Source organism: Elephas maximus, chromosome 4, assembly GCF_024166365.1.
Source record: "Elephas maximus indicus isolate mEleMax1 chromosome 4, mEleMax1 primary haplotype, whole genome shotgun sequence".
NCBI classification, from domain to species: Eukaryota; Metazoa; Chordata; class Mammalia; order Proboscidea; family Elephantidae; genus Elephas; species Elephas maximus.
Genome location: NC_064822.1, coordinates 139,065,350 through 139,092,165, shown reverse-complemented (window position 1 = coordinate 139,092,165; position 26,816 = coordinate 139,065,350). Strand labels below are relative to the sequence as shown.

Below are 26,816 nucleotides of genomic sequence, written 5' to 3'. Positions count from 1 at the left end.
TAGAGGCTGGAGGGCAGGGTTATTGTATAAATTGTCTCAGAGAACAGAGGATTATTTTCAAAGCTTTGAGGGCTAATCTAATGTGTTCTGCTGACTTGCTTGGTGCCTGTTATCCCTTCTTTTCCTCCAGTTTCTTCCATTTGTAATGGAAATGTCTAGCTTGTGCCTGTTCTGCCATTGTACCACTGGAGGCAGATAACTTGTATTCTAGATTTCACAGAAGAAGAGGAATTTTTGGATTTTGGATTTGGAGTTAAGACTTTTGCTATGGCATGATGGGGTAAATATGTTTTGCATATTGCAAGGATGTGATTTTGGGGGGGCCAAAAAAAATTTTTTTTTTTTTTTTAAGGGTGGAATGTCATGGATTGAATTATGTCCCCCCAAAAATGTGTGTATCAGTTGGGGTGGGCCACAATTCCTGGTATTGTGTGATTTTTCTATTGTGTTGTAAATCCTACCTCTGTGATGTTAATGAGGGAGGATGGGGGGCAGTTTTGTTAGTGAGGTAGGACTCAACCTACAAGTTTGGATTGTGTCTTGAGGCAATCTCTTGAGACCAATCTCTTGAGACGTGAAAGAAAGAAAGGAGCAGAGAGATGGGGGAACCTCATACCACCAAGAAAGTAGTGCCGGGGCCTACTTTACTGTGAAGAAATAAATTTCTCTTTGTTAAAGCCATCCACTTGTGGTATTTTTGTTATAGCAGCACTAGATAACTAAGACACCAGCCTAAGACAAAACATAAGACAGATTATTAATAAATGAGGGCTGAGTTGGACCTCTTGGATTGAAATAAATCTGACTTACAGGCTGTTTGATAAGACCCTTGACCTATGGTCTTTACATTTTCAAAATATTATTAAAAATAAAAAAAAAGAAAGAACAATATGCTACAGAAACTGCGTATAGCCTGCAAAGCCTGAAATATATACCATCTGGCCCTGTGTAGAAAAAGTTTGCAACCCCTGTATCAGATACCACAATTACAAGCATAACCAAAGACAATGTTGGAATCTGTTTTCTGTCTCCTCAGTTTAAATAAAGGTGTTAAAAAAACATTTGATTTAGTGAACACTTGAAATTTTAATTTATTACTTTACTAAGGTATACTTTATGTTCAACAAATTACACATATTTAAAGTATGCACTTTATGTTCATTTCACCAGGACATACACTAAAATTATACACTTTGATTTTTTTTTTCCTCAGGGCGTTTATCATCTCTATCAAGATGCATTTCTGTCACCTCTAAAAGTTTCTTCATGTCCCTTTGAAATCCATCCCTGTCTCCAACCCTGTCCCCAGACAATCACTTATCTGCTTTCTGTGCTCATGGGTTAGTTTCCATTTTATAGAATTTTATATAAATGGGATCATAGTATATACACTTTTTGGTCTGGCTTATTTCAATTAGCAATGATATTGAGATGCATCAATTTGCAGTCTGTCCCATTTTGCTGCTTAGTAATGTTCCACTGTATAGATGTACCAAAAGTTATTTATTTACTTTTTCATGACATTTATTCTGGGTAAATCCATAGAAGTAAAAATTCATAGTAACATAGCAACTATATTCTTAACTTTATACGAAACTGCCAAACTGTTTACAATGTGCTTGTATCACTTTATATTATCTACAGCTATCATTGCTCCACGTCCTTGATAACAATATTGTCATTTTTTTTTTAGCCATACTGGAAGTGTAACATGAAAAATTAAGTTATATAACTAAAAGAGAGTAGAAGATTTTAGAATCATTATTTTATTTCACCTGAATAGTAATTTATTTAAGTCGAGTTTTGGGTTTTTTTTTTTGTTGTTGTTGTTTGTTTGTTTTTAAGGCTTAGATTGATCAGCTAAGCTGTTTTTCCTTCATGTTCAGGTAAAATCTTCTCCTTCCAATTCTCCTTAACCCAAAGCCCCCATTTTCTCATCCAACATGCCGGAAATGCATATTCCATGTCTGTACCAAAATAGTAAAAATAATCTTGACTCAAGCAGAAACTTAACTGGAAGCGATAATCATCCACATGAAACTCCAGGCTTCTAGACTTGAAGATTGCCCTGGAGTGGAACTCCAGATAACCTATAGCCCTCTCCCATTGCTGATGCAGTCATAATCAATAACTGAATATGGAAATAGCTGAGGATTTTGGATTGAGACAGGATTGATTTGGTCACTCTGCCCCTGTTTACTCCTAATTCTACTCCATTCTCTGTAATACCACAGTGAAATGGCTCTAAAATCAAAATAAAATATCATTTTGCTCCTAAAAAATCCTTCTAGGACTATCCGTACCAGTTGCCGTCGAGTCGATTCCGACTCATAGCAACCCTATAGAACAGAATAGAACTGCCCCATAGGGTTTCCAAGGAGCAGCTGGTAGATTCGAACTGCCAGCCTTTTGGTTAGCAGCCAAACTCTTAACCACTGTGCCACCAGGGCCCCCCTTCTAAGACTATCCTTTTTTAATTCCTTTTCTCCTTCTTTATTCCACTATGCAATGCACTTCAAAAATGAACTTTCCTTTTTTTTTTTCTTTTTAACAAAGTTTTCCTGGTCTTCCTTCTGTGTATCCAAGGCAAGAATAATAAGTATTCATTCTGTAGCACCTACCACATTGAATTATTAACATCCATTTTTCTTAGCATCTACGCAGGGAATCTGCTGTTTGAAGACAAAATCCATCTGTGAATGATTTCTGTAGCCCCCATGCCTACCACTGTTGTTGTCAGGTGCCATTGAGCCGATTTAGACCTGTAGCTACTCCCTGTGACAGAGTAGAACTGTCCCATAGGGTTGTCTTGGCTGCAATCTTTACAGAAGCAGATTGACAAGTCTTTCTTCTGTGGAGCCACTGTGTGGGTTAGAATCACCAACCTTTTAGTTAAGAGCCAAACATTTAACTGTTTGTGCCACCAGGGCTCCTTATGCTTATCACAGTGCCTGCTAAATCAATGAGGAATAAATGTTTGCTGAACTGAAATCAATGAGTTGATGACATTAAACGGCCAGACAGGGTCAGCTAGGAAAGCCATGGTTGCCAGAAGAGTTTCCCCAGACCCCAAATGATGCGAGAGTATGGTGAAATAGCGACTCATGTGAGGAAAATATTTACTAGGAAACACGCCTAGTTCAAGAGAGTTATTAGTTGAGAAGAGAGGAAAAGATCAACACTTTGTCAAGTGGCTGCAAGAATGCTTCTCACTGACACCAGAGTTATGGTGCCTAGGAAATAGACTTTAAAGATCTGACTTCCCCATTGATTAAGAAAATTAACAGAAAGAGTGTTCTAGAATTTTAGTTTGGACTTTAGGGTAGGAGTAAAGGATGGAAGAAAAACAAAATACAAGGCTTAGAAGTAAAACAAGGTATCTTCAAAAAGTTAACAGTTATACCAAAGCAGTCAGAATGAATTAACTGGATAATAAACAGCTGTACTTATAATCAGTCTAACTCTGTGAAGTTTGTCTTCTCAGGATTTGTACATACTGAAGTAAAATTGCCTTTGCTGTCTTATAAGCTAACCAAATGCACATGTGGCTGATGAGAGACAGCCAAGGAGAGGCACAAGAGAGAAACAAAAAACAGAAGGATACGACCTCACAGTCCTAATACTTAATGGAAATGCTATGGAGGCTTTGGATGTAACAGCAGAAGTTAACAGTCAGAGAATGAAGAAGAGCTTTCTATCTGCTGGCATCCAGAGCACATTTCATCACATAAACACCTCCAGCACATTAAGTGCCTGAAAATGCTAGCTTTATTACTTCAAATGATTTGAGAATAGGGAAAAATAAGTGAATTCTGGGAAGAAATCCAAACAGTACATTTCATAAAAGGGCTATTTGCTCATATCATAATCTTAGATATTCCAGAAAAGGAAAATTAACCTAAGAAATATCCTTTAAAAAAGACTTTAAAAGATCTGAATTGCACAAATGTGGGTAATATAGCAGGTTTTACTCATTGACTGATGGTAAATGTTCAACATAACAGAGTCATTCTGGGAATATCCAATTTAATGATAATAATTAACTAAAAGAATTCTCTTCTGATACAAGCTAGCACATGCAGGTGAAATATCAGTGGACTAAGACACTCACAACTGGACCAAAAGCAACAGCATGATAAATGGAGAAAATACTGAACTTGTCAAGGATTTCATTTTACTTGGATCCACAATCAACACCCATGGAAGCAACAGTCAAGAAATCAAATGCTGCATAGCATTGGGAAAATCTGCTGCAAAAGACCTTTTTAAAGTGTTCAAAAACAAAGATGTCACTTTGAGGACTAAGGTGTGCCTGACTCAAGCCATGGATTTTTAATCGCCTCATATGCATGTGAAAGCTAGACAATGAATAATAAAGACCAAAGAAGAATTGATGCCTTCGAATTATGGTGTTGGTGAAGAATATTGAATATACTATGGACTGCCAGATGAACAAACAAATCTGTCTTGGAAGAAGTACAGACAGAATACTCCTTGGAAGCAAGGATGATGATATTTCATCTTGCGTACTTTAGACCTGTTATCAGGAGGGACCAGTCCCTGGAGAAGGACATCATGCTTAGTAGAGGGTTAACGAAAAAGAAGACCTTTACAAGACGGATTGATGCAATGACTACAATGAGCTCAAACACAGCAACAATTGTGAGTATGGCACAGGACCTGGCAATGTTCCATTCTGTTGTACATAGAGTCACTATGAGTCAGAACTGGCTTGGTGGTACCTAACAACAACAAGATACTTTAAATATAGTTTTAGTCCTAGTTCTGCTACTGTCATAGAGCAAGCTACTGAAGGAACAAAAACTGTGAGCCCCTTCTCAATGCCCATTATCTGTCAATCCCTCCACAAGGCACTTTCACATTTACTGTTCTATTAAATTAATGATAACAAAACAAAAAATCTTGGAAGAGAGGTATTTGTATCTCCATTTCACAAATTAGAAAATTATTTTCAGACAAGTTGTTTCTCGAAGTCACACCGCTAATGACAAAGCCAGGACTAGAACGTAAGTCTAATTTCCAAGCTGTGTTTTATACATCATATTGTCTTTCTTAATTACTAACTCAGTCAACCATTTGACTATTCACTAAACCTTATTGAACATCTACTGAATTCCAGGCATTATGCCAGAGGCTAGAGATACAAAGATGAATCAGACATAATTCTTGCCTCCAGGGAGCTCACAGTCTAATAGGACAGAAGACATGTGAATAAATATAAACTGTGTGTCATTAACTCTTACCTACACTTACTGGAACAATGTGCCCTGCAAAGATATCTCCCAGATCATCAAGTATTCCTAAGGCTCCTACAAGTCCAATAAATAAGGCTGACTATTCCTACAGAGTTGAAATAGTGACCTGTGGTCTATAACAACAAAAGACATTGCTTGACTTCCATGGTTTTGGCCTGCATAATTTTGTTGTTGTTGTTTTTCTTTTGTTTTGTTCTGCTTTTAGTTTGAATTAGTTGCTAACTAATTCTACTTAAAACTCTAGATTTTGAGCTTTCTTAAAAAATTTAGAAGATGTTGGCCCCATATCCCAACAGTCAAAAGACTGGAAATTAGTAGTAGTTGTCCCTTATGGACAAGGTAAAATGGTCTCCAGTATACCAACATTCCACCACTTTCTCTTGTTTCTCCAACCAACCTACCTCATTCATGTGCTTTACCTGCCTGGCCATCAGTCATATTTTCCTCTCCTACAGTTCTGGCCTTGTCAGTTGGGTACTGGCATATTAAAACTCCAAAGGTCTTAGTTATTCCCTTGAGTCCTACTGCTTAATGTTAATTTTTGTGGAGGGGTACAAAACAGTACCGTTTATACAGAAAACTTGTCTTTCAATGTTTTTCTCAATCCCATAGTATTCAGTCAGAAGTCCATGGAGAACTTAAGTGGAGGTCTGTATTAGTCAGTGTTCAGTCAGGAAAATAGAAACCATATTAGTTATTTTAACAAAGAGAATTTAATATAGGGAATTGGCTAAGCAGGTTTTGGAGAACTGGAAAAGCATAAGGGGACATCTAGGTAATTCAGTGATAGTAACTGCAAGAGGCAACCACTGTCTGTAGGGCTGGTGAACAAAGCTGATGGGTTGGGATTTTTACAACCTCAGAGCTTGGCAGAGGATATCCTCAAACCCTGGATTCGATCTTTAAGGAGGGGTGCTACCCAGCTACTGCTGGCCCCTCTGAGGGGAACTGGTAGTTAACAACTGCTACTTGGGGCGAAGTGCCATTGCTTAGGCACAGAACAAAAAGCAACAGAAAGGAACAATTTCCTTCTCTCCCCTTCTGCCTTCCCATCTTCCTCTAGTGCTTCCTACTGGCAGAACAGAATCGCAACTCAATCATCACAGGGTAGAGTACAGAAGGCATAGCTCTGGAAGTGAAGAATAATAGCTTAATAATCAGCATACAGACCTCATGTGATACTCAAACTACTACTGCTTTGTAACAACGAAGGCATTGTTATAGGACATACTTGTTATGCTTGACTATTATCTCCTCACATAGAGTTTTCTTCCCGAATGGTCCTCAGGCCCTTATACAAACACGCTTCTGGAAGACCTACCTGCCCCACGGGTTCATCAGACATGTCTGACTCCCAGAGTAAGAACAGCCAAATCTCAGGTTGGGGATGATGCTACAAAATTATAATATTGTGAAATTAATACTAATTGAGGGGTATATACAGCATGCAGCAGTAAAGAATTAAAAGATGTGACATTTGACCAGTGTCTTAAAGGACAATTGGGAGTTTACCAGGGGAAGAACCCTGTGGATAAATGAGCAACATGCACAGCTGTGAAGGCCTGAGGGGGCACAAGGTGCTTAGGGAACCCTAAGAGGTTTGTCTGGTTACAGCGCAGGGTAAATATGGAGAAATGGCAGCAGACTGCACACGGAACACTAGGAATACTCCTTCCCCCCCCTCCCTGGCTCAACGATCACCATGGTATGAAGATTCTGCCTATTTTGAGGAAGTTCTTAAATTTGTTTTCTCCCAATCATTCCCTCTGTTGCTGCTTCATGTACCATGTACCATATTTTTATGCAAGTGACAATGCACCTTCTTTGTTTGCCACGCCTCCCTCCCTCTGGGAGGTATTTTCATAAGCTCTACTATGCCAATTTTTTTTACTTGGTTCCCCAGCCTTTATCCCTCTTCTGCATAGCCCTATCCAGTCTCACCATTACCTTCTACCATCTTCCCTCAAAACCCCAGGTACTGCTTTTTTCCTTCCTGTTTTCCTCAAAGTCATGGGCCTCATCCTCAGTTTCAGGGCCCTCCTTAGTTGGCCTTCACCCAGACTGAGTACTTGCCCAAAGGAACAGGAAAGCATGTAACACGTCTATTGACAAAACCCCTGATAATCAATGCCCTTGTTTTGTGCTTCACCCTTTCTGGGTCCCAGCTTTCCAGAACACTGCAGCACAATACAGAAAAGGGGCTACCACCAGGAAATGCAAACACAGGAAATTTTTAAAAAATAAAATACTTGAAAGATATTTAAAACTTAACTTACATAAGAAACTTAATAAGGAAGAGTCACAGTGCGCTCATGTTAATGGGCCAGATAAATCATCTTCCTGGATAGACCAAACCCAAACCAAACCCAGTGCCGTCAAGTCGATTCTGACTCATAGCGACCCTATAGGACAGAGTAGAACTGCCCCATAGAGTTTCCAAGGAGCGCCTGGTGGATCTGAACTGCTGACCCTTCGGTTAGCAGCTGTAGCACTTAACCACTTCACCACCAGGGTTCCCTCCTGGAGAGAAGGACATGTATATACTTTAGAAGAGCCACTAGCATTTTCAACCTTTTAGTGGTGAGCAGACAAAAGAGATAAATTAGCCAGGTATATGGTGGAGAATAATGGGCTTCCACTCCCTAGAGTCTCCTCTAGGCCAAGGTAACTCTACAGTTTCCATTTTAGCCAGGTATTGATATATTGCATACTTAATTTGTAGTGGTCCTACTTCCATAAAGGCTTACAATTAAAGATGATGTATTCCATAGGACTATTTTTATCACTTCTAACTATCTACTTAATTTTTGTCTTCTTCCCAGATATTTCCAGTGAACTTCAGACTGATATTTTATTATTAAAAAATAAGAAGTTGGAGCCGAGATGGTGGAGTAGTCAGATGCTTCCTGCGGTGTCTCTTACAACAAAGACCTGAAAAAACAAGTGAATTGATTATATATGACAATCTAGGAGACCTGAACCTCAAAGGCAAAGTTGAGGAGTTGGACTGAGTGGCAGGGGGAGAGAGAGACAGTTCAGAAGTAGCGAGAGTTTGCCAGACATGACCTGGCTGGCACCCGGCACCTGGATCGGCCAACGCATGGGGGCTAAGGCAAGTAGTAGCACTGGGGATGCATTTTCCACATGGGGAGAAACTAAGTGGTGGAGAGTCTGCTCAAGCTTCTGGAACCAAGGAAAAGCAGCGTTAAATCAGTGAAAGATAAGTATGAGCATCTAACCTACCATGCAGATTAAGAATACTCTTCCCACCTTTGGGAATTACCTCTCTCCCATTTACCTGCCTCCTTTCCGCTCTGCTCTGGATCCTGGCCTGGCTTCAGCTATTGTTGCACGCCCTGGGCTGGAAGTCAGATCCACTGCGCTTTCCGAGCCATTCTCCTGGCTTTGAAGATGGAACAAATTAACAAACAGGAAAAATAATCTGCCAGCTCCCCCAAGCTGGGAACTCAGGGCAGGCACAGCCCCTTTGCCTAGGCACAGGCATAAGGGGTCCACAGACTTTTAATGCCTTTCACCCCTGCCTAGACCTGTTTGGACCCATTTCAGCAGCGTAGGACCTCATTAGCCCAGTACAACAGGGCATATTCCTGAACCCTATTTTCAAACGCAACAGCCGAGAGGGAATTGCAGACTCGTGACATTTGACACCTCATTGCCTATTAAGCAGGGTCCTCATCTACCCACATCAGGGGTCTGAGGACTGGTGGCTCAACCCACTCCACCTAGCCACCTGCAACAGGGGTCTAAGAAAAAGTGGTCCTTCCCAGTCCTTACACCCAACAGCAATGGGTGCCCAAAGTCCAGCTGCAAAACCCACCCACCTACACACTCTAAGGAACAGGGACATGCCTTCTACCTAGGCACACAGGGGCAGCCATCAGTCCCCTGCCATGCTCAGCACATGATCCCCTACTGTAGCCAGATACCTGTGCCTACTCCAATCACCCCTGCCCGGCTAGGACTGTAGGTGAGAGCCTGTACTACACACTTGGTGACAGGTGACCTGGACACCTAAGCTGAACCTACACAAGAAAAGTAAAAAGACTCCTGGGCTCACAGACCCAGTAACAGCTCTAACCACCTGGTGACAGGACATGAGAGCTTCAAAGATGCCAATAATCAAAGTAGCACACACGACCAGCCTATCTGAGCATATGAAACCAAAACAAGAAGCTAGGACACAGTAAGCAAACAAAAAATAAATATAATAACTTATTGATAGCTCAGAGATAACTGTCAATATCAAATCACAGAAAGGGGCAGACCATGATGGCTTCAGCAAGTGACCAAAACAAAGAACCAAGAAACTTCCTGGAGGAAGATGACTTCTTGGAATTATCGGAGATACAATTCAAAAGATTAATATACAGAGCTCTTCAAGAGACCAGGAAGGAGATCAGGCCAAATGCAGACCAGGTCAAGGAACACACAGACTAAGCAACAGAGGAACTTAAGAAGGTTATACAAGGGCATAATGACAAATTTAATGGGCTGCAAGAATCCACAGAGAGACAGAAAGCTAAAACACTGAAAATAGGGAAACAGATGTAAATATGTGACAGATGACAACATTAAACCCAGAGGGGCTAAATAATGAAGTCATAGAACTTTCATATGGAGAGGAAGTCGAGGTGATATCAAGAAATAAAAAATTGGTTTAAACTTAGAAAAATAGAGGTAAATATTAAGGTAACCACAAAGGAAACTAACAATCCTATACACCAAAATAAAAAACAAGAAAAACGTAAAAACTCAGCAAATACAAAATTAACAACAATGAAAAAGAGGAAAAGAAAATATGTAAAGAAGAATGACTCAGCACAGAAAATTAAGTGGAACAAAGAAACTCAACAACACAAAAAAATACATCAAAATGACAGCACTAAACTCATACCCATCAATAATTACGCTGAATGTAAATGGACTAAATGTACCAATAAAGAGACAGAGAGTGGCAGAATGGATTAAAAAAAAAAAACAAAAAAGATCTCTCTATATGCTGCCTACAAGACACACATCTTAGACTCAAAGACACAAACTAAAACTCAAAAATGGCAAAAACATATCAAGTAAACAACAATCAAAAAAGGAGCAGGAGTGGCAATATTAATCTCTGACAAAATAGACTTTTTGTCCACCACAAAGGATAAGGAAGGACACTATATAATGATACGAGGAGGACATAACCATAATAAATATTTATGCACCCAACAAAAGGGCTCCAAAATACATAAAACGAAATCCAACAGCACTGAAAAAAGAAACAGCTCCACAACAATAGTAGAAGACTTCAACACATCATTTTCAGTAAAGGCAAAATATCCAAAAAAGAAGCTCAATAAAGACACGGAAGGTCTAAATGCCACAACCAACGAACTTGATCTCATAGACATATAAAGAACACTCCACCCAACAGCAGCCAAGTATACTTCTTTTCCAATGCACATGGAACATTCTCCAGAATAGACCATGTATTAGGCCACAAAGCCAGCCTTAACAGAATCCAAAACATCGAAATATTACATCTGACCATAAAGCCATAAAAGCAGAAATCCATAACAGAAACGGCAAGGAAAAAAAAGTCAGATACATGGAAACTGAAAAACACCTTGCTTAAAAACTACTGGGTTATAGAAGAAATTGAACACAGAATGAAGAAATTCACAGAATCAAATGAGAATGAAAACACATCCTATTAGAACCTTTGGGACATAGCAAAAGCAGTGCTCAGAGGTCAATTTATAGCAATGAATGCACACATCCAAAAAGAAGAAAGGGACAAAATTAAAACATTGACTCTACAAATTGAACAAATAGAGCAGCAAAAGAAGCCATGGGCACCAGAAGAAAGGAAATAATAAAAATCAGAGCAGATATAAATGAAATAGAGAATAGAAAAACAAAGTGTTAACAAGACCAAAAGCTGGTTCTTTGAAAAGATCAATAAAAATCAATAAAGCATTGGCCAAACCAACAAAAGAAAAACAGGAGAGGAAGCAAATAACCTGAATAAGAAATGAGATGGGAGATACCACAACAGACCCAACTGAAACTAAAAGAATCATAACAGAATACTATGAAAAATTGTACTCTGACAAATTTGAAAACCTAGAGGAAATGAACAAATTTCTAGAAACACACTACGTTCCTAGACTAACACAAACAGAGGTAGAACAACTACATAAATAAACAGAGGTAGAACTACATAAACCTATAACAAAAGAAGAGATCGAAGAGGTAATTTAAAAAAAAAAAAAGCCCTTGCCCTGATGGCTTCACTGGAGAATTCCACCAAACTTTCAGAAAAGAGTTAACATCACTACTGCTAAAGGTATTTCAGAGCATAGGAAAGGACGGAATACTCCCAAATTCATTCCATGAAGCCAGCATAGCCCTGATACCATAACCAGGTAAAGACACCACAAAAAAAAGAAAATTACAGACCTATATCCCTCATGAACTTAGGTGCAAAAATCCTCAACAAAATTCTACCCAATAGAATTCAACAACATATCAAAAAAATAATTCACCATGACCAAGTGGGATTCATACCAGGTATGCAGGGATGGTTCAACTTCAGAAAAAGAATCAATGTAACCCATCACATAAATGAAACAAAAGACAAGAGCCACGTGATTTTATCAATAGATGCAGAAAAGGCATTTGATAGTCCACCATCCATTCATGATAAAAACTCTCAGCAAAATAGGAATAGAAGGAAAATTCCTCAACATAATAAAGGGTATTTATACAAAGCCAATAGCCAACATCATCCTAAATGGAGAGAGCCTGAAAGCATTCCCCTTGAGAACAGGAACCAGACAAGGATGCCCTTTATCACCACTCTTATTCAACATTGTGCTGGAGCAATTAGGCTAGACAAATAAATAAAGGGCATCCAGATTGGCAAGGAAGAAGTCAAAGTATCTCTATTTGCAGATGACATGATCTTATACACAGAAAACCCTAAAGAATCCTCAAAAAAACTGCTGAAACTAATAGAAGAGTTCGGCAGAGCATCAGGATACAAGATAAACGTACAAAAATCAGTTGGATTCCTCTACACCAACAGAGAGAACTTCTAAGAGGAAATCAACAAATCAATACCATTTACAATAGCCCCTAAGAGGATAAAATACTTAGGAATAAATCTTACCTGAGACGTAAAAGACCTATACAAAGAAAACTACAAGACACTACTGCAAGAAACCAAAAAAGACCTACATAAGTGGAAAAACATACCTTGCTCGTGGGTGGGAAGACTCAACACTGTAAAAATGTCTATTTTATCAAAAGCAATCTATAGATACAATGCAATCCCAATCCAAATTCCAATTACATTTTTCAATGAGATGGAGAAACAAATCACCAACTTCATATGGAAGGGAAAGAGGCCCCAGATAAATAAGGCATTACTGAAAAAGAAGAACAAAGTGGGAGGCCTTACTTTACCTGATTTTAGAACCTATTATACTGCCACAGTAGTCAAAACAGCTTGGTACTCGTACAATAACAGATACATGGACCAATGGAACAGAATTGAGAATCCAGACATAAACCCATCCACATATGAGCAGTTGATATTTGACAAAGTCCCCAAAACAGTTAAATGGGGAAAAGACAGTCCTTTTAACAAATGGTGCTGGCATAACTGGATATCCATCTGCAAAAAAAATGAAACAAGATCTATACCTCACACCATGCACAAAAACTAACTCAAAGTAGATAAAGACCTAAATATAAAACCTAGAACAATAAAGATCATGGAAGAAAAAATAGGGACAACACTAGGAGTCCTAACATATGGCATAAACAGAATACAAAACATAACTAACAATGCACAAACACCAGAAGAGAAACTAGATAACTGGGAGCGCCTAACAATCAAACACCTACGCTCATCCAAAGACTTCACCAAAGGAGTAAAAAGACTGCCTACAGACTGGGAAAAAAATTTTGGCTACAACATATCTGATCAGGGTCTAATCTCTAAAATCTACAAGATACTGCAAAATCTCAACAACAAAAAGGCAAATAACCCAATTAAAAAATGGGCAAAGAAATGAACAGACACTTCACCAAAGAAGACATTCAGGCAGCTAACAGATACATGAGGAAATGCTCATGATCATTAGCCATTACAGAAACGCAAATCAAAACTACAATGAGATACGATCTCACCCCAACAAGGCTAGCATTAATCCAAAAAACACAAAATAATAAATGTTGGAGAGGTTGTGGAGAGACTGGAACACTCACACACTGCTGGTGGGAATGTAAAATGGTACAACCACTTTGGAGATCAATTTGGCACTTGCTTAAAAAGCTAGAAATAGAAGTACCGTACGATCCAGCAATCCCACCCCTTAGAATATATTCTAGAGAAATAAGAGCCATCACACAAACAGATATATGAACACCCATGTTCACTGCAGGACTGTTGACAATAGCAAAAAATGGAAACAACCTCAGTGTCCATCAACAGACGAGTGGATAGACAGATTATGCTATATTCACACAATGGAATATAACGCAATGATAAAGAACAGTAATGAATCTGTGAAACATCTCACGATATGGATGAATCTGGAAGGCATTATGCTCAGTGAAGTTAGTCAGTTGCAAAAGGTCAAATATTGTATGAGACCACCATTATGAGAACTCAAGAACTTTAAACACAGAAGAAAACATTATTTGATGAATACAATGGTGGGAGGGAGGGAAGGGGAATTTACTAACTAGATAGTAGACAAGAATTATGTTAGGTGAAGGAAGGACAACATATAATATAGGGGAAGTCAGCACAACTGGACTAAACCAAAAGCTAAGAAGTTTCCTGAATATAACCAAACACTTCGAGGGACAGGCTAGCTGGGGTGGGGGTCTGGGGACTGTGGTTTCAAGGGACATCTAGGTCAACTGGCATAACAAAGTTTATTAAGAACATGTTCTGCCTCTCACTTTGGTGAGTGGTATCTGTGAGCAGCCATCTATGATGCATCAATTGGTCCCAATCCACCTGGAGCAAAGCAGAATGAAGAACACCAAAGACACAAGGAAAACATTATCCCAAGAGACAAGCAGGGCCACATAAACCAGAGACTCCATCAGCCTGAGTCCAGAAGAACTAGATGGTGCCCAGCTACCACCAATGCTTGAAATGACCGGGAACACAACACAGAGTCCCCGAGAGAGCAGGAGAAAAGTGGGGTGCATAACTCAATTCTAGTAAAAGGACCAGACTTAACAGTATGACTGAGACTAGAGGAACCGCGGAAGACATGGCCCCTGGACTCTCTGTTAACCCAAAACTAAAACAATTCCCAAAGCCAACTCTTCAGATAAAGATTAGGCTGGACTATAAAACTTAAAATAATACTCGTAAAGTGTGTGCTTCTTAATTCAAGTAGATATATGAGACTAAATGGGCAGCTCCTGTCTGGAGGCGAGATGAGAAGGCAGAAAGAGATAGGAGCTGGTTGAATGAACGCAGGAAACCCAGGGTGGAAAGGCGGAATGTGCTGTCACATTATAGGGATAGCAACTAGGGTCACGTAACAGAATGTGTATAAATTTTTGTAAGGGAAACTTGAGCTGTAAACTTTTACTGAAAGCACAACAGAAAATAAATAATTACAAACTGATAATGAATTTGATAACAAGTAAAAAAAAAAATCAGAGGTGTATATTTTTTTCCTGTTTGATACATTTTTATTAGTAAACTGGATAATATTCACAAACATCAAATTGGGGAAAACATAACTGGACACTAGAAAAAAAGACACTAACTATAATCCAAATTTCGAAAAGCCCGAAATAAAAGAACAGGGGAAAATGTTTTTACATGATGGTAAAAATGACACTATGTTAAATACATAACTAGATATATTACTGTTCATAACAATAATGTAACAGGCCTGCTGATTATTATATTCAGTATTGCTCATTCCTTACCTCATTTAAGGTATTACAATATGTGATATGAAGCAATTAGAACAGTCTGAATAGTATATCTAGCCAGAGCCTTGCTACTCTAGGTGTAGTCCTCAGACCATCAGCATTCATATTCCTTGAGAGTATGTTAGAAATGAGTAATTTCAGGCTCCACCCAGACCTATCGAATTATAATCTGCATTCAACAAGATCCCCAAGTGATTTGATTGCACATTAAAATTTGAGAAGCTGTGATCTAGAAAGTTCAAAGTTATGTTGCAAAAAGTAAAGGATAGGTAGACTTATTGCCCTCCCTCTAAAATCGATTAGTTTGAAGAGTTTTCAGAACTTATTCTTTACAAAGAAAGGACATGAAAAATGGGTTCTCATTTGAGAGCTTAGTAGGTAATTAGCTACTTTCTACCATTACTAAATTCAGGATGAAAATATTTTGAAGTAAGCATGGCTATTATGACATTAAATTAGAACAGATGACCAGGAAACTAAAAATAGAAAGGTACTGTCATTTTCATAGGATATACTTTTATGTCCATTTGTTATCCTTCTAAACTCCCCATAATCTCTAGCTTCAGTTTAAATAGCCAAAATTGTAGAAATACCAAGCTTAGTCTGCCATGGTTAATCTTGGATGAGTTAAAGTGGCAGGTCTAAAATGTTTGGCTTATAAGCACTTAGTACTGTCTTAGTTTTTTAAGTTAGGTTGATATATGTTTGAAAATATAATTTTTACCCTTAGGTGTCTTTTGTTTTACAGAGCTGAGATATGCCGGCATCATATAAATGTCATAAAAAGAAATCAGTAAGTCTCTTGATTCTGGCCTAACTACATTCAGTATGAAAAGCTTTTCAATAAGTAACTATTTCTTCTGTTTCCGGTTTTCTGGGTAAAAAAAGCCAGCCTAGGAAAATACTCATAATCATAACCAACAGCTGATAATCTGGCTTAAGATAACAAGTTCTTTCTCGAATGCTTTGGGCACAAAAATGAAGAAAAAAATGTTTTTGCTTTTTTAATACAGCATAGATTTTATTTGTTTATACTAATACATTTTCATATTAAAAAGGTAATTTAGTAGAAGAACCTTCCTTTTGATATTTGAAACATCTGATAGATAGAGCTACACATTTTAAAAAACAACAAAATTTTCCTTTCTTACAGGTGGACCTTGAAGTTGACCTAATTCGATTTTCTTTTTAAAGCTCTCCAAAGACAAGAGTCGGTTAAAACCTAATTAAAATGAATTTTAAAATTGTTTACTAAATTACTGGTCTCCAGAACCATTTCCTGTTTTCTGCTGTTTTGATGCAGGTTCTTCTCTGCCTGCTTTTTCTCTTGCTCTTTTCACTGATCCAGCTGCACCATTTTCATCGCATTCATCATCACTATCAAATTTAGTTTTTTTGCCCTGTAATTGTACTTTCCTTTAGCAGACCCAGCCTGGGCAACTTTATTTCCGTTTCCATTTCCTTAAATTTGGTGACCTTTTGACTTCCATTTGTTTAGGGATTCTTGTTGATCTTCCAAGATTTTTTTCAACACTGCTTTCTCCACCTCTCCTTCTAGTACTTCCCACGTCACTTCTTTGTTCCTTAATTTAGGTTACCATTACTTGCATCTTTGGCTTTATCCAGTGCTTCTTTAAATAGGATTACTCCCTCTTTTGCTCCTCTGACAAAGTTTATCCATTTTATTTCTCTGTGATCTGATCATCTAAGTCACCTGAAAATTTCAGCAAACAGCCCATCTTTTCTTCTAGAGATTTCATTTCAGCATCTTCTCCTAACTTCTGTTTTCCTTCTTGCTCTTGTTTGGCTTGTAATTTAGCTTCTAGTTTATTTTGCTTTCTTTCTTCATTCTTTTTTGCAAAGTAATCTTCCCTGAAAAGTATTAGTAGGTCTGTGTCTTTGTACTTCTGGCCAGGGGTCTCTACAACCTTCTTAGCAGATTCAATGCTATCAAACACAACAAATATTGACCCCTTAAATGCTTTGTGCCATGTTCTTCTCATCAGAATATTTGGCACTTGATCGTTGTCTTCTGACCATTCTTTTATGTCATCAAGGGTTGCATCAGTTGGGAAGGCTTTAATATAAACAGATCTGTTTTTTAGCTCATTTTTATACTCATCAGTCACTTCAGGGAGGGGTTTGCTTGCAAAGCTTCTGATTTCAGTTTTATCTTCACTTATTTCCATGAGTTCTACCTTTGACTTGCTCACTGCTTCTACTATTACATTAAAGTCTGTCGTGAAACGGTTTAGCCTGTTGAATTTTATCATTATCTCCAAAGGTATCCAGCCTTCATCCAGTTTGATCTGTTCCTTTAAAAATTTGTCCCATGGCAAAATAAAGTCACCAAAATAATACTCAATTTCATGACAGACTTTGGCCTCCAGCGCTGCCATGTTTTCACAATCACCATTTTCAGCCATTGTTGCTATCTGAAAATTTTCCTTTAAGGTTGCGATCCCGCAGAGGCATTCCACGGTATCAACACCGGCGACAGCAACGTGCCGACTTCCAAGCGCTGCCCGCTGGCCTAGAGGTGTATATTTAAAAAAAAAAAAACTTGTTTTTTTCAGTCAGTCTCCCACCCATTACAGTCCCTGAGGTAATTAGTGTTAACGGTTTGTTGTATATTCTTCAGCACCTACCATTACTAGGAGTGAAACTAGGAGTGACCACTTTGGAAGGCAATTTGGTAATATCCATAAAATCTGAATTGCATAAGCTCTTCAATCCAGCAATCCCACATTTCAGAATTTGTCTTACATTTAAGCTTGAACACACAGTGTATTCATTGTAGCACTGTTTATAGTAGTGAAAGTTTAGAAATAGCCTGAAAGTCCACTGTAAAACCAACCCAAACCCATTGCCATTGAGTCAATTCTGACTTGTAGCTACCCTATCCGATAGAGTAGAACTGCTGCATAGGGTTTCCAGGGAGCACCTGGTGAATCTGAACTGTAACCCTAAAGAGTTCTTGAGTCAAGGAATAAAAATGGACATTGGAAAATATTTTAAAACTGAACAACATGAAAATTACATATTAAAACCTATGGGATGCAACTAAAATAGTACTTAGCAGGACATCTACACTGTTAAAAATGTACATTAAAAAGAAAACTGAAAATTGATGAGTAAGCTTCCAACATAAAGTTAAAAAAAAAAAGTACAACAGTATAGTCAATGGAAGTACAAGAAATGAAATAATAAAGTTAAGAACAGAAATTAATAACAGAAAACAATGGAACAAAAGAAGATCACCAGAACTAAAAGCTGGCAATTTTTAAAAAGCTAGTGGGGAAATAGAAGCAAAAAATTCCTGGTAAGATTAATAGCAGGTCCCTTAATCATGTGCATTACTTAAAACTCTTTAGATCTCAAAGGATCAAAAACCCAACATAAACTGGCTTGGATAAATATTGAATTTATTGGCTCAGATTATAGGAAAGGGAAACCCTGGTTGCATAGTGGTTAAGTGCTACGGCTGCTAACCAAAAGGGTCGGCAGTTCGAATCCGCCAGGCGCTCCTTGGAAACTCTGCGGGGCAGTTCTACTCTGTCCTATAGGGTCGCTATGACTGGGAATTGACTCGACAGCACTGAGTTTGGTTTGGTATAGGAAAGTCTAGAGATAAGCATGACTGCAAGCCTAACATGATCAAAGATTTAAATGATATCACCAGGACCCTATTTCGGCCCTGTTTTTCTCAGTCTCTCAACTCCACTTCTTCCATGTTAGCTCCATTATCAAACAGACTGTTCCCTTGTGGGGGCAACAGAGCAAAAGCCAATATTCTCATAACTATAATCTGGGGCAAAGGGAAAGAAAAGTCTTTCCCATTGTCTTAACAGATGTATCATTGGAATTTATTGACTTATGTGTTCATCCCTATTCCAGTAACTGTGACCCAAGGAATGTGATATTCTAATTGGCTGAGCTTGAATCACATATGTTTGCTGGAGTAGGGAACAGTTAACACAACTGCTGGCACTTGAACCAAATCAAGGTACAATTACAGCAACAATCAATGGCTTATCTAGGGAGAAAATAACAGACATGTACTATGCTACAATATCAGTAAAATGCTTCATTTTAAATAGGACTCCATTCCTATCAGCTCACTGATATGAATTAATTACGAAATGTCCCTCCATATAACAATAAATTTGAATGGCGCAGTGGTTAAGCATTCAGCTGCTAACCAAAAGGTCAGAAGTTCTTATCACCAGTTGCTCCTTGGAAACCCTATGGGACAGATCTACTCTGTCATATAGGGTTGCTATGAGTTGGAATTGACTGGACAGCAATGGATTTCATTGCATAGAATGACTTAATTCAATCCACCTGAAGGCCATTTGCTAGCAGTGACTAGGTTCAGGCAAATTTGGTACTAATATGTTCTTTTTGGCAGACATCAGCCAACATATTCAACAACTCATCTAAGTCAATTTCTAAATCACTTTACTCTGATCAGATAGATCTTTGATAAACAAATATTATGACTTAAAAATACCACAGTACTCTGCACAAAGCTTGTTTATTGTCCTTTTATTCCTTTATTTGACAAATATTCATAGAGTGCTGACAAGTTTCAAGTATTAAATTTAATGCTGGGGAAACAAGAACAAACAACAAAGACCCCTGCCCTGGTGGAATTGAGAGTAGTGAGTGCTAAGAACAGAATTAATTTTCAATTGCTACACTGCAGAATAATTGTTGAAGTGCATGAGTTACTTTTATGCCCTCTTCAAAGTGTTCTGCACTGCAGATTTGACAGGTCATTAATCTGGCCCAGTGAGAAGAACATCTTGTTCTTGTAGGAAAGTTCTCTGGTCACTGGGAAACATGTCACTAGCATTTAGACAAGGCTTTTGGTGGGAGAACAAGCAGAGCTGGAACAACCTGACCAGCCTGTAATCTAGACCCATTCCTCTCCTAGATGCAACTGGTGAAGGACTTTTAAGGGTTGAGTGGCTTGGTGGACGGGAGCAGTCTATAAGGAAAGAAGGACCAGAAGCATTAAAGAAAAAAAAAAAAAGGAACAGAAAGTTAGGCAAGAATAGGTGGCGGGGCGGGGGGAGTAAGTGGTACAGGTGGAATTGTCCCTACTTGGATATGAGTATTTGTCCATTGCTTGTTGTCAGCACTCCTTTAGAGTTCTGGGAAAGTCACCTCCTCTGAATGATTCACTGAGTTTATTTCAGATGCTCTTCAAAAGTTTGAACAGAAACACTATTGACTAAAGACCCAGAAAACTAATTTTATGCTATCCTGACTGAATCATGGCAGAGAAAAATTGGCTCCACATAAAATTTCATGTTATATTCATGCCATGCCTCTTAATGAATATAGTTCAGTTTAAATTTCACTTACATACTTGGCTAACAAGAAAATGATATTTGATTGTAAGACAAAGAAAAGAAAATCAAAATGCAAATCCAAATGGGTGGAAAGTATGCATTTTCAAACAAGGAGAATAATTATGTGTACGACATCACAAGCTAGTTTTCAAAGAATGCAAGCAATGATTGATGCCCTTAAAATATTTCAACAGTAAACAAAAGAGCTCTTTGGAATAAAGACAATAGCATATGTAATTTACATTTCTGGCTAAATAAAAATAAATACAATGTTTCAAAGAGCATTTTTAATCATGAAATCAAAAAGGTTCATACCAACGTTGGGAGTAAAGTTTCAACATCTTACTGAACAAAGAATTTAGAAAGGCCTGCTTAAAATTTTTTTGAAAGCTAGGACAAAGGATTCAGAAAGTTGTGTTTGTTGCACCCAATTAAGATGGCTTTTACATGCAAGACTCTGTTGTATCTGGAACATAAGACAGATTATACCACCCTTTGCAGACAACCTGCAAAGTAAACACCTAAGCCCTGATAGCATCCTGCAAGGCTCTTCTCCATCTGGCCTCTCGTTGCTTCTCTGACCTCATCTCCCACCATCTGCCCTCAACCACTGCCCTCCAGGCATGCTGGCCTCCAGGCTGCTTCCATAGCACAGTCAGGCTTACTCTCACTTCAGGGTTTTTACACTTGCCCATCCATTTGATTGGTACCCTCTTCCCTCAGGCCTCAGCATTACTCACTCCCATCCTTTAAGTCTTTGTTCACTGAAGGCACACCCTATTTCAAATCATACTCCCACTTCCCTGCTTTATTTCTCTCCATAACACCTATCACCGTCAGCACCCCAAAGCAGGAGTTTTGTGTTTTGTTTCCCGGTATAGTGTGCCTGGCACAGAGTTATGTGTTCAATGAATATATGTTGATTGAGTGAGTGAGCAATAAGCGAGCGGGCGAGCAAACGAGCGAGCGAGCGGGCAGGTGAGAGAGGGAGTAGATGAGTGAATAAATAAATGTTGGTATCTAAAGATTGGACCATGGGCATTGTTAGTCAACTAGTGAGTAAAATTAGTCCCATTAAAAAACACATTTTGAAACCCTTACTGTTGGGTTTTGGGTTCTCCTAAAAGCAGAGCCTGAGACAAAGAAATGCATGCAAGTAGTTTATTTGCAAAGTGATTCCAGGCATCAGGAATGAGGAATAAAGGGGAATGAAATTGAATTGAATTGCATCCCTCCTGAAATACAGGTGGAAGTTCTAACCCCTCCACCTATAAATATGACCCTGTTTGGAAATAGGGGTTTTCTTATATTAATGAGGTCATTCTAGAGTAGGGTAGGTCCTAAACCTAATGCCTTCATAATGGTTTCTTATAAAAGGGAGAACAGACGCACACACTCATGGGGAAAACAGGTACAATGTAAAGATACATCTATAAGCAGCCAAGGAGCGCCAAGGAGCGCCAAGCAGCGCCAAGGAGCGCCAAGGAGCGCCAAGGAGTGCCAAGGAGCGCCAAGGAGCGCCAAGGAGCGCCCAGGGCTACCAACAAAGAAGAACCCTCCCCTAGAGCCAATGTCCTGATTTGCCTTCTAGCCTGCAAAACTGTGAGAAAATAAATTCCTGTTCTTTAAAGTATCCACTTGAGGTATTTCTTACTTAGGGCAGCACAAGGAAACTGAGAAAGAAGAAAGTCGGTGTATAGTACTAGCTGATAAAGAGCAAGCAGAACACTCAAAGCAAGCACTGTTAGTAGATGAAAGAAGGTAGATGGTATCCCAGAGTAGGGACAATAAACACTGCTGGGGCAGGTTTGGAAAAAAAGGTGGGTGGGGTTAGTGTTGAACAGTATCACAAAACCAGGTAAAGCAATGGAGACTGACAAGTTCTCACTTTGTCACTTCATCTTTGGTTTGGGGGCTGGAGCAAATGCTCAAAAAGGCACACAGGTCAGGGCTGGCTTCATGGGCATGCAATCTGTGCTTTTGCTCAGGGCCTGCTCTTAGTTCAATACTGTTCTGCTGTCTTAAAATTCTTAATATTTTATATTTGAATTTGTGTTTCATAGTGAGGCCTGATGGGATGATGGAGCATGCACGTGAGCAGAGGACATACACTGGGCAGCATGTGTGCATGTGACTGTGGATTTGGCTGCAGTCCATCACACGAGGGCTCAGATCACAGTCACAGCCAGTGACGGGCATGCAGAGCAGTCTCAGGACAGTCCAAGGTGCAACAGGGTCCAAAGGATAGTCAGGCGGGGACCTAGTCCCAGAATGGCTACAGCAACAGCAGCAGCAGAAGCGGTGGCTGCAGTGGCAATGGTTGCAGAAGAGAGAAAAGGTTTTGTGCGGGGACAGCGCCAGAGCCAGCAATAACAGGCCGGCTTAAGCATCTGTCCCTGAAGCCCATCCTTGCCATGTCTGCACAAACATTATGTCTCCCTCTGGCTGGGACACTGGCACCTAATTGCCCACACACAGGCAGTAAATTCTGTCAGTGAATTATTACAAAACAGAAGCATACACATGGACATGGCAATAAAGCATATCAGGGAGCTGTGAAAATTCTTCAAAGAGTTTAGAATGTCTGGTTTTGAAAACTCCTGAAAATCACTGGGTTTTTAAAACTGCAAAGAAATTATCTACAGACTTAGAGATAGAAATTAAATTTTAAAATGGTTTTATTTTATAGAGCTTCACATGAACCAATTATTAACAAAGACAATTTTAAAATTAATTTTTTTGTAATTGAAAACAGTACATAAATGGGTATTTTAAATTATATACATATCATGAATCTTCTTTCAGTTTCTTGAACAACCTCCTCAAGTTACAGGAAATGCCAGCGGAAACGTTAAAATGCCTTTATATAAGCTTACTTAAAATTAAATTCGGACTTACACAAATCTGATTTGTATGAAGAGTTAAATCTTTTTAGAAAAATTATTCCCCAAGAATCATTAATTCTAAATGTACTAAAATATATCAAAATAATTTATCAAAAATGTATCCCAATGTTGTCATAGCCTATAAAGTATGATTAACATCTTCAGTAAGAGTTCCATCAGCAGAAAGATTCTTCTAAAAATTACAAATTATCAAAACTATTTGCAATCTTGCATTTGGTTTCAATTATATTAATTGAAATTGCTAAAAGTATACATTTTGCTAGCCTAATAAATGAATTTGCAGAATAGTGAGCCAGAAAAAATCTTACAATCAATCAAGGTATCACAATAATAATTATTATTGTATTAGTTAAACTTGACACCAAAATATTTTTTTGCAATATATAAGTTTTTATTGTTACTCATATCATAATCATCCTATTATGTTTTATAATTTTAAATAAAATTTTAAAATATTATAAGATAAAGTATTTATAATTTAGTACATTTAACAGAACTTTCCTCCTGTCTTTTTCAGTAAGGGGCCCCACATTTTCATTTGTGCACTGGGCCCCACAAATTATGCAGCTGGCCCTGATAATAGTCATTTGAAGCTTCGCCATTTGAATCTAGATTATCAATTTGAGGCAAGAGAAGATCTTTTCACTAGGGAAAAAATAAACAGTGTGGGATATAAAAAGAAACCAGTACCTGGCAGTGGTCCTTTCTGATTGTCTTTAGGAAAAGATGACTAACTGATAAGAAGGAAGAGGGAAAAATCTTCCTTTTAATATAAATTATGCAAAGACAAATTCTAAAAACCAAGAGGAAAAATGAAATTGGTAGTTGAATTCAAGAATGCACATGGAAGAACGTGTCAGTCCCTACCTTTAAAAATCTTGTTATATTTGCAAGGCTAGGGTTAAATGCATGAAACAACAACAACAAAAATAAGATTAAAATAGCATACTAAAACTCATTGCTTTTGAATCAATTCCAGTTGACAGTGACCCTGTAGGATAGAACAGAACTGCCCCATAGGGTTTCCAAAGCTGTAATCTTTACAGGGGAAGCGCTGGTAGCACAGTGTTGAGACTCTACAACAATGAGTTTAATCCTTACGGAAGCCAACTTTGCATCTTTTTGCTCGGGCCAGCTGGTGGATTCGAACTGTCAATCTCTGGGTTAGCAGCTGAGCACTTGATCACTGCACCACCAGGGCTCCTTAAAATAGCATAACCCCATTGCCCTTGAGTCGATTCCGACTCATAGCGACCCTACAGGACAGAGTACAACTGCCCCATACGGTTTCCAAGGAGCACCTGGTGGATTCAAACCGCTGACCTCTTGGTTAGCAGCCATAGCTCTTAACCACTATGCTACCAGGATTTCCTAAAATAGCATACTAGAGAGCTATACTAAATATAAACCACATGGCAAAATACATATTACAGATAATAAGGGCTCTGACAAGAGAGGAGCCAATGCTTTAAATAAGAAGAAGCTCATGAAATCTGAGACTCAGAGATTTTTTATGTGGCCAGAGATGGAAAGGAGCTGGTAGCTGTGGCCTGGCACAGGCGAGGGAGACAAAGTGTTATTTTTCTCAAGTATCAAAACCCTAGCAATGGGCACAATCATTGCTTTCTTGATATATTAACAGGTAAGAAACATGGTAAAATGGCCAAATGAGGGTTAGTTAGGATTCTTGGTCTCCCATTAATTTACCACATGACACTAGGCAAATGTAGCCTTTTTTCCTAATCTGAAAACTAGAGAAACTGTACATAAGCTGCCTCACCCACAGAACTTTGTAGAAAGAACATAAGTGAAAGTCTTTTGAAAGAATAAAAAGCAGTAGTCGGAGCCTTACATTCTACATTCCAGCACTTAAAAGAGCTATCTCACATCAAAAAATAATGGTTTTCCCGTGATTTAGGAAAAACTAATTTCAGTGGCGTGTTCATCAATAGCAAGTTCTGTCTCCTAAAACAGTCCTGGAAAACCATCAAACAAAGACTAAGTAGCAAAAACACCAATAATGACCGAGTTGTTCTCCATGCATCTCTCCTAAACTGATCATAATCATGAAAAAATTGCCAACAACACAGAAGTAGCTGACCAATGGAAAATTGTAGTAATGCACAAAATCTAGACTAGAGTCCAAAATAAATACCGAGTGATTAAAAATAGCTGGAAGATTTTGTAAACACTAAAACACAAACACACAAAACCCCTGAAGCTATTTGAGTAACTTGTGATAAGCATAATAAAAATACCCTGAGTTTCAAAATCAGACATGAGCTTCCCCCAAGTTCTTTCCAAGCCTTTAGCAAAGTGTCCTTCTAGAGAATACATATAATCGAGATGAAATCACCATAGTAACAATCTACCCATTATTTTTCTAGCAGTTTCTCTATACTCCTAGGCTCTGGAGCTTCATCTGGAAAAACTCAGAGATGGTGATTAGGAGGGAATTTAAAGAATTCTTCATTTAATGAACCATCAATAAAAAATACAGAATCTCTCTTCTAGCAGGCTTTCCTAGAAATAAAGCAAGAATGAACTAAAAATAATGGACTGGTGATGTCTAATCTCTATGCAACTAACTGCTGGTCTCTAGAAATCTATGTCAATCTAGCCAAGAATAAGTGTTGCTTTGCATGAATGAAACAGACTTATAGCAAATATATCTGAATTTACTAATTCCAATAAAATTTTGAATTTACTTCTTCAAAATAACCATGCTTACTGTCTTCTTCAAAACAAGACACATTTACTACAACTACCACCCAGTTGAAACATTTTTAGATTTGCTTCATACTTGTTTCTAAATCAAAATGATTTAATCCAGAATCAGCCCACAAACATTTTTGGTTCTTGCCAAAATTCAAATCGCTCCCTAAAGACTGTTGTTTTGCTGTCATTGGAGATTAGTAAAAAGAAAGTGCCACAAGGTCCTCAAATCACAGATAATCACAAAATACAATTTTTACAGTGTTTTAGCGATGGCGATTTCAATGTAATACTTGTATAACTTCCCAATGCAACTTTTTTGAACCACTACTTGCCTGAGCGAGTCTCCAGTTTTGTTCTATTGCTGTTAATGAGTCACCAGTTCAAATCCACCAGTTGCTCCATATGAGAAAGACGTGGCAGTCTGCTTCCATAACAACTTACAGCCTTGGAAACCCTGTGGGGCAGTTCTACTCTGTCCTATAGGGTTGAGACAGCAGTGGGTGTGGTTTTGGCTTTTCATGTCTATATCTGTGTGTGTGTATGTGTCAATCGTAGCATGCATTGTTTAGTATTAT

The 26,816-nt window shown here is 38.4% G+C and overlaps 1 protein-coding gene and 1 pseudogene across 4 annotated transcripts in view; both read right to left on the bottom strand.

Moving 5' to 3' along the window:
* Window positions 1-26,816, bottom strand: part of ZDHHC17 (zinc finger DHHC-type palmitoyltransferase 17) — a 303,371-nt gene that overhangs the window by 99,169 nt on the left and 177,386 nt on the right. The gene's annotated exons all lie outside the window — the stretch shown is intronic.
* Window positions 16,463-18,266, bottom strand: LOC126075827 (lupus La protein-like; annotated as a pseudogene).